This window comes from Misgurnus anguillicaudatus, chromosome 1, assembly GCF_027580225.2.
Source record: "Misgurnus anguillicaudatus chromosome 1, ASM2758022v2, whole genome shotgun sequence".
NCBI classification, from domain to species: domain Eukaryota; kingdom Metazoa; phylum Chordata; class Actinopteri; order Cypriniformes; family Cobitidae; genus Misgurnus; species Misgurnus anguillicaudatus.
The window spans coordinates 10,449,186-10,462,739 of record NC_073337.2 but is presented as its reverse complement, the minus strand read 5'-3'; the positions used below and the strand labels follow the sequence as shown (position 1 = coordinate 10,462,739).

The 13,554-nt window shown below is 37.6% G+C and overlaps 1 long non-coding RNA gene across 2 annotated transcripts in view; it reads right to left on the bottom strand.

Annotated features, from left to right (window-relative positions):
• Positions 1–3,549: 3,549 nt before the first annotated feature.
• LOC129432062 (uncharacterized) overlaps positions 3,550–13,554 on the bottom strand; it is a 139,267-nt gene continuing 129,262 nt past the window's right edge. For both annotated transcript variants that reach the window (XR_008639996.2, XR_012368339.1), the window contains exon 7: positions 3,550–4,035. This is a non-coding gene — a long non-coding RNA (uncharacterized lncRNA). The remainder of the gene's footprint in view (positions 4,036–13,554) is intronic.

Here is a 13,554-nt window from a genome sequence, read left to right as displayed (position 1 = left end):
CAGTATGCGTCAGTCCTGTGGGCGAAAATGCCTTGTTGATGCTAGAGGTCAGAGGAGAATGGGCCGACTGATTCAAGCTGATAGAAGAGCAACTTTGACTGAAATAACCACTCGTTACAACCGAGGTATGCAGCAAAGCATTTTTGAAGCCACAACACACACCCTTGAGGCGGATGGGCTACAACAGCAGAAGACCCCACCGGGTACCACTCATCTCCACTACAAATAGGAAAAAGAGGCTACAATGCAAGAGCTCACCAAAATTGGACAGTTGAAGACTGGAAACATATTGCCTGGTCTGATGAGTCTTGATTTCTGTTGAGACATTCAGATGGTAAAGTCAGAATTTGGTGTGGGGGATGGTTTCTTGGACACACTTTAAGGCCCCTTAGTGCCACTTGGGCATCTTTTAAATGCCACCGCCTACCTGAGCATTGTTTCTGACCATGTCCATTCCTTTATGACCACCATGTACTCATCCTCTGATGGCTACTTCCAGCAGGATAATCCACCACGTCACAAAGCTCGAATCATTTCAAATTGGTTTCTTGAACAATGAGTTCACTGTACTAAAATGGCCCCCACAGTGACCAGATCTCAACCCAATAGAGCATCTTTGGGATGTGGTGGAACGGGAGTTTCGTGCCCTGGATGTGCATCCCACAAATCTCCATCAACTGCAAGATGCTATCCTATCAATATGGGCCAACATTTCTAAAGAATGCTTTCAGCACCTTGTTGAATCAATGCCACGTAGAATTAAGGCAGTTCTGAAGTGAAAGGGGGTCAAACACAGTATTAGTATGGTGTTCCTAATAATCCTTTACGTGAGTGTAAAATGTGTATGTTTGAGGTTTGTTGATTCTACAATATAATAAGATATACATGGTGTAGCATCAAGTCCACAGCTCTCCTGCTGGGCCTCTCCTGACAGACTTCTTCTTGAATCTTTTAATTTATCTTCTATATGACTTTCTGCAAACACAAAATGATCAAAGTTGTGCTTTGAATAAAAAATTATAGCGTATAATTTCCTATACTGTCTGGAATCATCAATATATACACAGTATGTGTGCAGTTACACCCCCTCATAAATCTAAGCACAGGAGAAATAAATCATTGTCTCTACTCCTTTGTGCAACGTTATCACACTGGGACAATTAAAATAACAAATCAGAGATAAAAGTAAGTTAAAGGAGCTCATAAAAGTTTTTCATTCAGACTGAAATACTGCTGCTAAAATTCTCTTGTGTGTTCTGGGCGGAGATCAGATCGCTGGTGATATTTCGGAGATAATTCAGGCGTGTCTTCCTGTAATTATATACATTCCTCTTTATCAGTGATGGGGCTACAAGACACACCCCTCTTTACCGAGCCCCTCCCACTCTATTTGGCAGTGAATGACTTTAACTGTGATTCAATAAAGCAGAAGTGTCAAATAAGACTCCTGTAGTTCATTTCTAATGTGTCTGATTCTAATCAAACTGCTCTTTAAACCTGATCAGACAGATCCACCGACCCTCTGTGTTCACAGCAGTCCTCTGAGTTCCCATAATGCCCTGTTTTCTCCCATCATCCATCACTCCTGTCATGTCCAGCAGCAGCGTGGCCATATGGGATCTGTAGATGTGCTCTGTGATTGCATGTGACAACTTCATCACAAGCACATCAAATCCTTTGAGATGAACGCATGAGCGATACATGTCCCTCTCACGCTTAATTCTCATTCTCTTCATTTCATTATCTGATCTGATGTGTCTGATCTCAGTTGATCAGATTCACTTTATATTAACAGACTTACTTTTCTTATGTCAGCTGACTACTGTTACAGATCAGGTGAGGGTATAACACCAAGTTTGGCTGCCAGGTCCTTTTTTGCATAGACACTCACCTAAAGGATTATTAGGAACACAATACTAATACTGTGTTCGACCCCCTTTTGCCTTCAGAACTGCCTTAATTCTACGTGGCATTGATTCAACAAGGTGCTGAAAGCATTCTTTAGAAATGTTGGCCCATATTGATAGGATAGCATCTTGCAGTTGATTTGTGGGATGCACATCCAGGGCACGAAGCTCCCGTTCCACCACATCCCGAAGATACTCTATTGGGTTAAGATCTGGTGACTGTGGGGGCCATTTTAGTACAGTGAACTCATTTTCATGTTCCAGAAACCAATTTGAAATGATTCGAGCTTTCTGACATGGTGCATTATCCTGCTGGAAGTAGCCATCAGAGGATGTGTACATGACGGTCATAAAGGGATGGACATGGTCAGAAACAATGCTCAGGTAGGCCGTGACATTTAAACGATGCCCAATTGGCACTAACGGGCCTTAAAGTGTGCCAAGAAAACATCCCAACAACATTACACACCACCACCGGCCTGCACAGTGGAAACAAGGCATGATGGATCCATGTTCTCATTCTGTTTACGCCAAATTCTGACTCTACCATCTGAATGTCTCAACAGAAATCGAGTCTCATCAGACCAGGCAACATTTTTCTAGTCTTCAACTGTCCAATTTTGGTGAACTGGTGCAAATTTTAGCCTCTTTTTCCTATTTGTAGTACAGATGAGTGGTACCCGGTGGGGTCTTCTGCTGTTGGAGCCCATCCGCCTCAAGGTTGTGCGTGTTGTGGCTTCACAAATGCTTTGCTGCATACCTCGGTTGCAACGAGTGGTTATTTCAGTCAAAGTTGCTCTTTTATCAGCTTGAATCAGTCGGCTCATTCTCCTCTGACCTCTAGCATCAACAAGGCACCCCCACCCACAGGACCGCCACACACTGAATGCTTTCACACAATTCCTGAGCGGACCGCGAAACACCCAGACCGGCCCGTCCGGCACCAACAACCACGCCACGCCCAAAATTGCTTAAATCACCTTTCTTTCCCATTCTGACATTCAGTTTGGAGTTCAGGAGATTGTCTTGACCAGGCCCACACCCCTAAATGCATTGAAGCAACTGCCATGTGATTGTTTGATTAGATAATTGCATTAGTGAGAAATTGAACAGGTGTTCCTAATAATCCTTTAGGTGAGTGTATAATAATTGTAACACAGGGATAAATCAGAGAAAGATTTAAATTTACTATCTCATCCTCAACAGTACTTTTCGCAGTGTTAACGTTGGGAATTTGCTGACAGGGTAATATAACACAATAACAAATGCAGTAAATGTATATGACATGTTTAAAAATGTAATAAACGAAACAATATTATTAAGCAAATGCATCATCACAGTCTGTGAAAAGTCTGTTGGTGTATTAATGAGATCTCTAAGGAGAATCTTGATATGTGGATGAGCAACTTTCTTCTGGGTAATGCAAACACACACATGATACAATTGTGACTGCAGCTTTCAGAAACTTAATTTACCTGTTATTTCACATGTTGAAGTACTCTTGTATTACAGGCCTCTTCTCAATGGACAAAACATAGAGAAAAATAACTTTGACAGACATCAGATCAGAATCAGAAAGAGATTTATTACCAAGGGTACTTGCTTGCACGCACACACACACACACACACACACACGCACACGCACACACACACACACACACACACGCGCGCACACACACACATTCTCCATGGTAGTTGAAGCCTCCAGTGTAGTCATCTAAATACAACAGCAAAACACATTATGATAATATTTTAGAGTTTATAAGGAGGCGTATGCAGACGGTTTATCTCTCACCCACATTAATCTGAGGATCACTCAGGGTTAATGAGACAAACACAAGAAAACTCCTACACACGGTGAAGAGCTGGAGTGCGTCTGTGTGTGTCAGTAAATGAAGTGAATGTCAGATCTGTGTTGAGTGTTTGGGGCCAGCAGGAGGCAGTGTTCTGGTTCAGACGCAAACATTCAGCACACCTGCTGGTTTCCCATCATCCTTTGCGCCTTCTGCTGTTATGGAGTTGATGAGAGGTGTGTGCGTGTCACACACTTTACACACACCATTTACCCTCCACAGCCCAACACACAATAAAGATCCAAGTCTCTTCTCAGCATGCACATTCTTGCATTCTGCAGGGAGAGAGCGAGAGTGAGAGAGAGAGAGAGAGAGAGAGAGAGAGAGAGAGAGAGAGAGAGAGAGAGAGAGAGAGCACAGCAGGACATCGCTCACTGTAGACAGACTGACCTCTGCATAGAATAGAGTATGTTACTGCTTACTGAACAGTACACATTGGATACTGTTTTATTGAACACTAGGTGAAACAGCATGCAGTGTGCATTCATAAACATTTCAAACAGTTCCTCACACAGCATGCGTAAGCGGTATGGAGTTATCATCTCAAAAATAAAAATGGTTATTTGATAGTTTAACCCATTTTTAGGAAAGCATATCTTAAATAATAAACAGATGCTTCAAATTATTAATTAATTTCAAAATAGAAATGAGTTATGAGCCAAATTGGATTGTTAGATACAATGTGACAAACCCTGCAAAATGGTGTTTGGTTAGTGCCTAGCTAACTTTAACCTTAGTAAATCTGGTAATGTTAACTAGCTATGCAGTGGGGATTGCCGAGATTGTGGTTTCCATGGTTACAGTGAAATCTCTGATTGGTGTATATGGCCTTAAATTGAATCAGACTGGTAGAGAAACTTATTAGCAGTCGGCATCATCAGAGTTGGTTGGTTTATAAATCAATTTCATGAAGGCAACTTTGAAGGGAGTTTAAAGGGGCCATGGCACCAGACTTTTTTAAGATTTCAAATAAATCTTTGTTGTCCCCATCACATATGTGACGTTTTAGCTCAAAATACCATATAGATAATTTATTATAGCATGATAAAATTGCCACTTTGAAGGTGTGAGCAAAAATGTGCCGTTTTGGGTGTGTCCTTTAAAATGCAAATGAGCTGATGAAATTCAAACACTGATCATAATGATTGTGGTTTGTTGCAATTAAAACTCAGCTGTGCTTTTCTCTGCACTAAATGGCAGTGCTGTGGTTGGATAGTACAGATTAAGGGAAGGTATTATAATAATAAGAGCTCCTTCTGACATCATAAGGAGAGCCACATTTCAATGACCTATTTTTTTATGTACTTGTACATAACGGTTTACCAAAACTAAGTTACTGGGTTGATCTTTTTCACATTTTCTAGGTTGATAGAAGCGCTGGGGACCCAATTATAGCACTTAAACATGGAAAAAGTCAGATTTTCATGCCATGGCCCCTTTAACTTACCGAATTGTATTTCAGAGATTTATAGTTTCTATTACTGTGTGGGGAATAGTGGAAAATGTTGTGGGGCGGATTTAAAACATCATCTTCATCTTACTAATCTAGAGAATTTCAGCTAATATCCATTACAGAATATTCATTATCTTCACTGCAGAAGGGACATTATCATTACATATATTTAATCAATGAACAATATTTAATGAACAATCAGACTCATGAGATTTAAAATGACTTTACTACTTACATAATTACTGTTAATCTGCAGTGTGTGTGTGTGTGTGTGTGTGTGTGTGTGTGTGACGTTGAAGGGATATTTAACTTTCATATATGTGAACGCTACCCAACACATAGACTCAGTCTGCCCACACACACGCTAAATATAAACGCTGGACTAATATCTGCACTGCTGTGCCAGACACACACACACACATGCCCACAAACACTCTTAATCATTTTCCAGTTTTCAAATGCACTTCTAAGGAGTGAATGAGGTTTAAACACGTTAAGTGGAAAGTAAAAAGTATTTCCAATTAAACATACACAAATGTGAATTACAATAATTTGCCTGCCAATTCAGTCTTAATGATTAATGGTAAACAAACTTAAAGGGAGCTTTAAACCTTCAGAGGGAACGAACCTGAGGCCGGGGCTCGAGCCCCAAGTTCAACCCCCCCGCAATAGAAATGCACAGAGGAAGAAAGAGTGCAGTAGCCTAAAGGAGGATCTTAATGATGATTGATGGGCCTGAAAGTTTAGGCTCCTCCTGAACATTTATAACTTATAATTTACACACCAAACCTCACAGAACAACAAACAGAAAACAGACAAGACAAAAGAACAGCACACAACACCGTGTTTTCAGAGTCATAAAAGTAAAAGTAGACAATAAATGTGAATAGAAACACTGCAGTGAAATAAAAACGGAGACTATATACCCAGACACACACCCATTCTCTGGCCTCAGGTAAATTGTCATGAGCTGAGGTTCTTCTCTGTCAGGTTTAAAAGATTGAACAGCCTTCCAGGTGTAAGTGAGGTGTATCTTGATTGCTCCCATCTGAGACTCCATCTTTACCTCCACTTTCACTTGTTAATATTCTAGTGTGCTTAGTAGGCAGCAGTGTCACAAACTGGGATACATCCATTTTTATTTACACACAAACACACCTTTCATTCAAATAAATAACAGTTTGACTTCTAGAGTAGCTGTGACACACACACACACACACACACACACACACACACGCACGCACGCATGCAATGTAATTCCCCCTATATTGTATCGACTTAACAATTTATTGTTAAATTTCTTTTCACAAATTTGATACACTTTCTTGCTAATGTAATTCCTCTACCCACTTTAGATTTTAAAAGGTTTATACGTTTTCCCTTTTGTAATGAATCTTAGTTTTAACCTGTCGTAGGGATTTAAACCACAGGAGCCACTGCTGTAGTGTTATTAAAGTCAGGACATAACTGCTGATCTCTAGAGTTTTATAAGTTAGGTTTAAATGAGTCACATTAACTAAAGCTTCTTACTGTAAACAATTTCTGTCTAAGCACTTTCAGAATAAGTTAAATGGACATTCCACTTTTTTCCAGCTCCCCTAGAGTTGAACATTTGATTTTTAGCGTTTTGGAATCCATTCAGCCGATCTCCGGGTTTGGCGTTTCCACTTTTAGCATAGCTTAGCATAATTCATTGAATCTGATTAGACCATAAACATTGCGCTAAAAAATAACCAAAGAGTTTCGATATTTTTCCTATTCAGATCTTGACTCTTCTGTAGTTACATTGTGTACCAAGACCGATGGAAAATTAAAAGCTGCAATTTTCTAGGCAGATATGGCTAGGAACTATACTCTTATTCTGGACTTTGCTAATGTAACATGGCTGCAGCAGGCGTAGTGATATTACGCACTGGCCGAAAATAGTCCCCTTGGAAGCAGGGGACTATTTCCGGCAGTGCGTACTAATCACTATGCCTGCAGCAATGTTACAGCAGCAAAGTCCTTGAATATTAAGCCAGAATGAGAGTATAGTTTTTGGACTAAAAAATCTGGATTCGGTGCATCCCTAATTTTTATATAGTGGGTTATATAGGTTAGCAGTCCTAAAATAGAAAGACAGACAGACGGACAGACAGTCTCTATGTTTATTCAATAAATAGAAGCTGTAACGCACACACGCACGCACGCGCACGCACGCGCGCACACACACACACACACACACTTTTAATGAACCTATAAACATGAGTTCTGCATGAGTTGATTTCTATTAAACAGCTGAAGTTTAATGAGTGTACAAACTCTTCTCAAACTCAAACAATACACACACAACCATCATTAAAACACAACTGCTCTATTTCTATCTCTGAAACACACTCATATTCAACTTTAGTCAGTGAGTAACTCATGAGAAATTAATTCATGTAGGCAGGCAATCTCCCTGTAGTCCAGTGTGTGTGTGTGTGCATGTCAAACCGACTGGACTGAAGTCTGTAGCCCATAACAGTATTGCTATAATACACACGCACGCACACACACACGCACACGCACACACACACGCAGTCATGTAGTGAAAATTGAAGTATAATTACTGTACATCCTCTGTGTGCTGTGGTTCTGTATGTTTGATGGATTATAGTATAACACCATTATTTAGCTGTAAAATGATTAATGAGGTATGAAGTACATAAGCACTAAATCCACCGCCCAACTGACCCTCACACACCTCTGAAATAAACAGACTATAGGACACTTGAAAAATGGGCTGTATTAAAAGTCATTATTTTCTGTGTGACAGGGAAACAGAATTCATTCAGGATTCTCTGAAGTGAGATAAACTCTAGACACCTAAACACAAGCTTTAGGACTAATTGAAAACCTTAAAGGTGCCATAGAATAAAAAACTGTATTTATCTAGTAATAGATGAATAATAAGAGTTCTGTACTTGTTAATGACATATTGATAAGCCTCAAATGTGTTTGCTTCCTCATTTTTATGTAAACCTCGTGAATGCAAAAGACAGCTGGAAACAGGCCAATCACAACATAACACCGACTGTGATGTCACAGTCGAGATGTATGCCCCCAACATTAAATTAATTACAAAGTTGTTACAATGCTAAAAACAAAGTTATGACTTTTGAGTTAGCGCTATATGCTAGAGTTGAGTCCAAGTCCACCTTTGTCAAGTACCAGTCAAGACCAAGTCCTTAAACATCAAGTCCGAGTCCAAGTCTGTCCAAAAGGGTCCGAGTTGGACCCAAGTCCGAGTTCTTAAAGGCTGAGTCCAAGTCGAGTCCGCCCGAGTCCAGAAAGTAATTAAATTGAAAAAAGATTCAAAATTTGTATTGTAAATTGTTACTTTCTATTAATCCTTTAACCTTTCAACCCATTAAACCAATGGCAATATGAAAATTTAATAAAAATACCTCTATTGCATCTTGTCATTGCCATTGAACATTTTTATTTTATGTCAACTAGTTTACTATCAAAAATGATTAAAAAAAAAGAAAGGGATATAGAGGTATCTTCTTTTTACCAGATGTCTTGCAAATAAATTCTCTATGATTTTCGTAAGCAAAAAAAATTATTGCTGACTTTGAGGACATTGTGCTAGACACGGATTGATGTGTGTGATGTGTGTGTTTGTCTGCACGTATGATGCGTCTGGCTGCTGCCTGCCAGTGTGTTGCCGTAAAATAACAGGAGGGGAGACAGTGAGACATTAATTCATTTCTCATCTCAAGTTTATGCTGATTTTATTGTTACACATGACGTGGACTTGACTGAACTTGGGATATTTTCAGAGTCCAAAATGTCCGTGTCAAGTCAGAGTACAAATTCACCCGAGTGCGTGACAAGTCCAAGTTCATTCAAAATTGGAGGAAACGTCCATTAACAATCTCCAAACAGTTAGAACATTTTTATTTTCATCTTATACAGTCTTAAAAATATAGGGTCTGTTTACTACCCATAATGGCAAAAGAATTAATTTCTCTGGCCAAAAATATATTTTAAATATATGCTAAATACATTTTGTAGAAAGTAATGCTCCATTACATATATTTTTGAATTTGAAAATATATTTAGTTTTAACCTTCAAATATCAACATATATTTCAAAATATATTTCAAGGGCAAGCAAATAAATTTTTTAATTTTACATCCCATATGGCAAAAATGTAGTATTTACAAAAATATTTTAAATGTATTCTAAATACAATTTTGATAATTTATTAAGTATATTTTTGAAGTTGAAACTATATTTAATTTGAACCTTTTTAAAACTGTTAAAAAGTTTTTTTTGTAATGCAAAGTGAATATATTTCCTTGGATTTAAATATATGGAGGGCTAAATATATACTTTTAATGCTTTAAAATGTATTTATTTTCAAAATATATTTCAAAATATACAAAAAATGGCCAAAAATATTGGTGGATAATGTGAGCTACTGGCATGAGCCGCAGAGCAGAGCAGAGCAGAGCTCAACATTATTATTCATGACCCTTCCAAATAGAGCAAAAATAGATCATTTCATTCTAAAAGCAAATCCTAGGACTATAAACGGACATGTAAAAACGTTTCTGGATACTTTTTGCACTTAATAAATTTACATACCTTCTATACATATCAAAGAACAATTTAACATATTATTTCAATTAATTCTTTAGCACCTTTAAAACTCTGCACACATAAATACAAGTATATACGATTTCATTGGACGCACGTGATACACGTCTGGATCCGAACTTTACTTCCGGTTTTGTTTTTTTAATGGTCTCACTAGTTGCTAAACTGATCTCTTGAACAAATGCCTCGTCGAAAATAACAAATGTTTTGATTTCCTAGGTAATCTATGTGTTGTTTTTTTTGCTTGTTATATAAATTAACTACGTTTAAAGTAATTTGTTGTTATTTATTCTTAGCGGAGTTTACCGGAAGTTACGTGCGGCAGCCGCTTGTTTATGTTGTTACTGCTGAAACAGTCTATACATCCGCACACCTCCTCGAATACAGCAAGAGACGCCTGCACACCTGACTGACTGAAGGTACAGGTCATGTGAGGTTACATGGAGACGGTATAACAGACACTGTCACAATACTAAGACATTTAGATCTCCATCAAGTTAGTTCAGTAATTCCAACTGAGAAACTAAAGAAGAGTCACCACTAAAGTTCAGATTAATGATGACTCAAAGCTCTCACAGATGTTGAGTCACTGTTTGTGTCTTACTTAGATCTCCATCACAACCTCCACGGTAATGTAAATGAAGGTCTTTCTTCCTTAACTCCTGCAGTTATGAAAACGGTTTACTAATAATGAACACACATTAAGTTTTATTAACGTCACCGTTAACAAGATTTCCTAATCAGTTTATTCATTATGTTTCACATTTAAGTTAAAATGTGATGCATCAACGATGTTGAAAACAACATAAATGACACACATGCGGTGTGAGTAGATGTATGGGTCTGTGTGAGACCACATGAGTCTGGAGTGAGCTGAAAATCTACAGCAAATAAATATACTGAATATATTTCAGTTATGTTATAAATAAAGAGTAATACATCTTTTTGAGATAGCATACCTGTACTGTTTCACTTCGTTCCCACAGTTATGACCTATTTCAGATTTACTTGCCCTTAAATGTCACATATAATAAAAATATTATGTTTGCTCATCTTTATTCTCAACTTGTCCAGAATGAGCAACAATGTGGACTAGAAAACTAAACCGTGTGGTGGTTATCTCAGGTGTATGAATATATTAATATTCAACAAGAATATTGCTGTGAAATATAGTGAAAGAGAAACTACCGAAGTACTCGAGATGAGTTAAACTTCCATCAGCTCTCAATCCTCTGAGCAGCTGTGAGGCGTTTTAGATTTGAGGTGACAGCAGTCGAGAGACTCATGAGGTAAATATTAAAACAGTCCAGAGAAAGAAGTGTGAATGAAAACATGAGTCGGTATCTCGTGTGAGGAGAGCAGCACATAGCGCACAATCCCTCGAGTTTGTCTCTTTTAAGCATGTTGGCATCGCTGAGAGTGTTTTATCTGACAGAATGAAGTGTGTGTGCGTGTGTGTTTGTCACTGTGGTCGTAACTTAAGGACTTAAGGGGCCGGTGGAGTTACATGTCTGTGCGTTAACCAACTTTCTTTGACTAAGTTTCTCAGCAGGATTATAATTAAACTGTTCATCTATTGTGATGGACTGCACAAGGTTTAATGTTTGAAGACACTTGTCTTGTGGCATTGCGTATCCACAAGTATTTGTGTTAACATTCTCGCATAGTCTCTTTTAGTCCCTGTGAAATTGAATTGACTGACTGAGCTCTTCATTAAAACCTAAATACTATTGGAATAAACTGTGAGTAGTGCATTAGAAGACAGCTGACTAGATTTCTTAAAGGGACTTTTAAATTAAAATTCTGTCATCATTTACTCATCCTCATGACTCATGTTGTTCTAAATCTGTATGAATTTCTTTTTTCTGATGAACACACAGCAGTAAGTGACCATAGACTTCCATAGTAGGAATAAAAATATATGATGGAATTTAATGGGTGGGTGATTCTCACGACACCATTGAAACACCACGGCACTAATGATTTTAGCTTTAAAATGTGTAATATAGTAACATTAAAAAGCATCAGAATTAACACAATACTGTGTTCTACCTTGCACAATGTGTGATTTCAACATAAGAATTTATAATTGTAAATTTTATCTCATTTTCTGCTGAAATTCTCATTACCGCAATGTGTCCGGCTGTGTTTGAACATGCGTTATGTTGTAATTTAATCAAATTAACACAAAAATATTAAGAAACAAAATAAATGGATGTTTTGCTAGACTACTTTAGATGACAGAAAAAATATTTACTGAATATTCATGTATAATAATTATGAAGAAAAATTAGGAAAATGATGTGTCCATGCCTGATGTTCTCATCCTCCGCAACACTTTTTGAGAACAGTTTAAGCACACATACAGAATTTTAATAAAGTTTGATTTTGAGTGACCAAGCACATGGACCAGTTACTTCAAGATGGCTACCAGGTAAGATCATTTTTTTACAGTTAATTTGAAATATTGTCTTGTCAGAATGCTTACACGACATTTTGATTATCATTACCGCAACAGATGCTTAATAAATGTTAATTTAATTAATAGAAGCATAATACTTTGATTTTAAATGCATGTGCAGAATCTCCAAATTATGTTCTTTCAGGTTTGTCATGTCATTTTGAAAATATGTCAGTGTTGATGTTTTCTGACTGTTGCGGTAATGAGATTTTTTAGGAAATTTTTTTAAAATTATGTTACAAAAAGTGTTAAATGATAAGTAAAAGTTTTTAAATTAATGTTCCCATTTACTCCAGACTTTGTTTTTCAATGTCTGGTGGGAAAAAAGTAAATTTAAGCAATTTTTACATTTTCATGCTTGACATTTTTAAAACCAAGTTTTCGTGAGAATCACCGGGGTACCGTCACCTGTGTGCTTACCATCATTTATCAAAACATTTTCTTAGTCATTGATCATTAAATACTTCCAAAATATTTTTTTCCTACTATGGAAGTCAATAGTCACTTACTGCTGTGTGTTTACCATCATTTATCAAAATATCTGATTTTGTGTTCATTAGAGAAAAAACAAAGACTGAACAAAGAAAGACATCAACATTTTGAATGACATGGTGGTGAGTAAATTATCTTGATTTTTTTTTTGAAAATGGACTATTCCTTTAACTGTTTGTTAACTGTATTTCTGTCTAGTTTTGTTTTTTACCTGGGTTACAGGTCTGCTGTTTGCTGGTGCATGCAAGGGCAGCCGGGACATTTTTAATCCATACTGTACTTAAATGCAGTGCAAAAGCGTGTTTACTATCAGTTATGGTGATTTTCCATTGCATAGTGCCCCATGGGTCAGGTCATATCAGCTCACTTTACTTTGGCTTGGTTAGCTTTTCCATTGAGTTTAGTAACCCTTTAGAGTGGCGTGTCCTTATATTTGTGCTGCCTACTGCTGTGACATCATACAAAAGTGGGAGCGAGCATCGTTGGAATGCAGTGTTTCCTATACATATATTCCATATATTCCATACATTCATTTATTTGTGTCTGCCACAAAATCTAAATTTACCACCACAATTAGATGTTTGCACATTGCGTTGCCACAAACTGCAAGGAAAACACTGGTATGATGTACCTAATTCTCTTTTTTTTATGTCTGTTTTTCACCGCTTAAAGGGAGTTTGGAAACTTACAACAAAGCACAGATGACAACTGCTCGAGACAGTGCAAGCACGACGGTAAAACTAATCTTGCGTTTAGCAA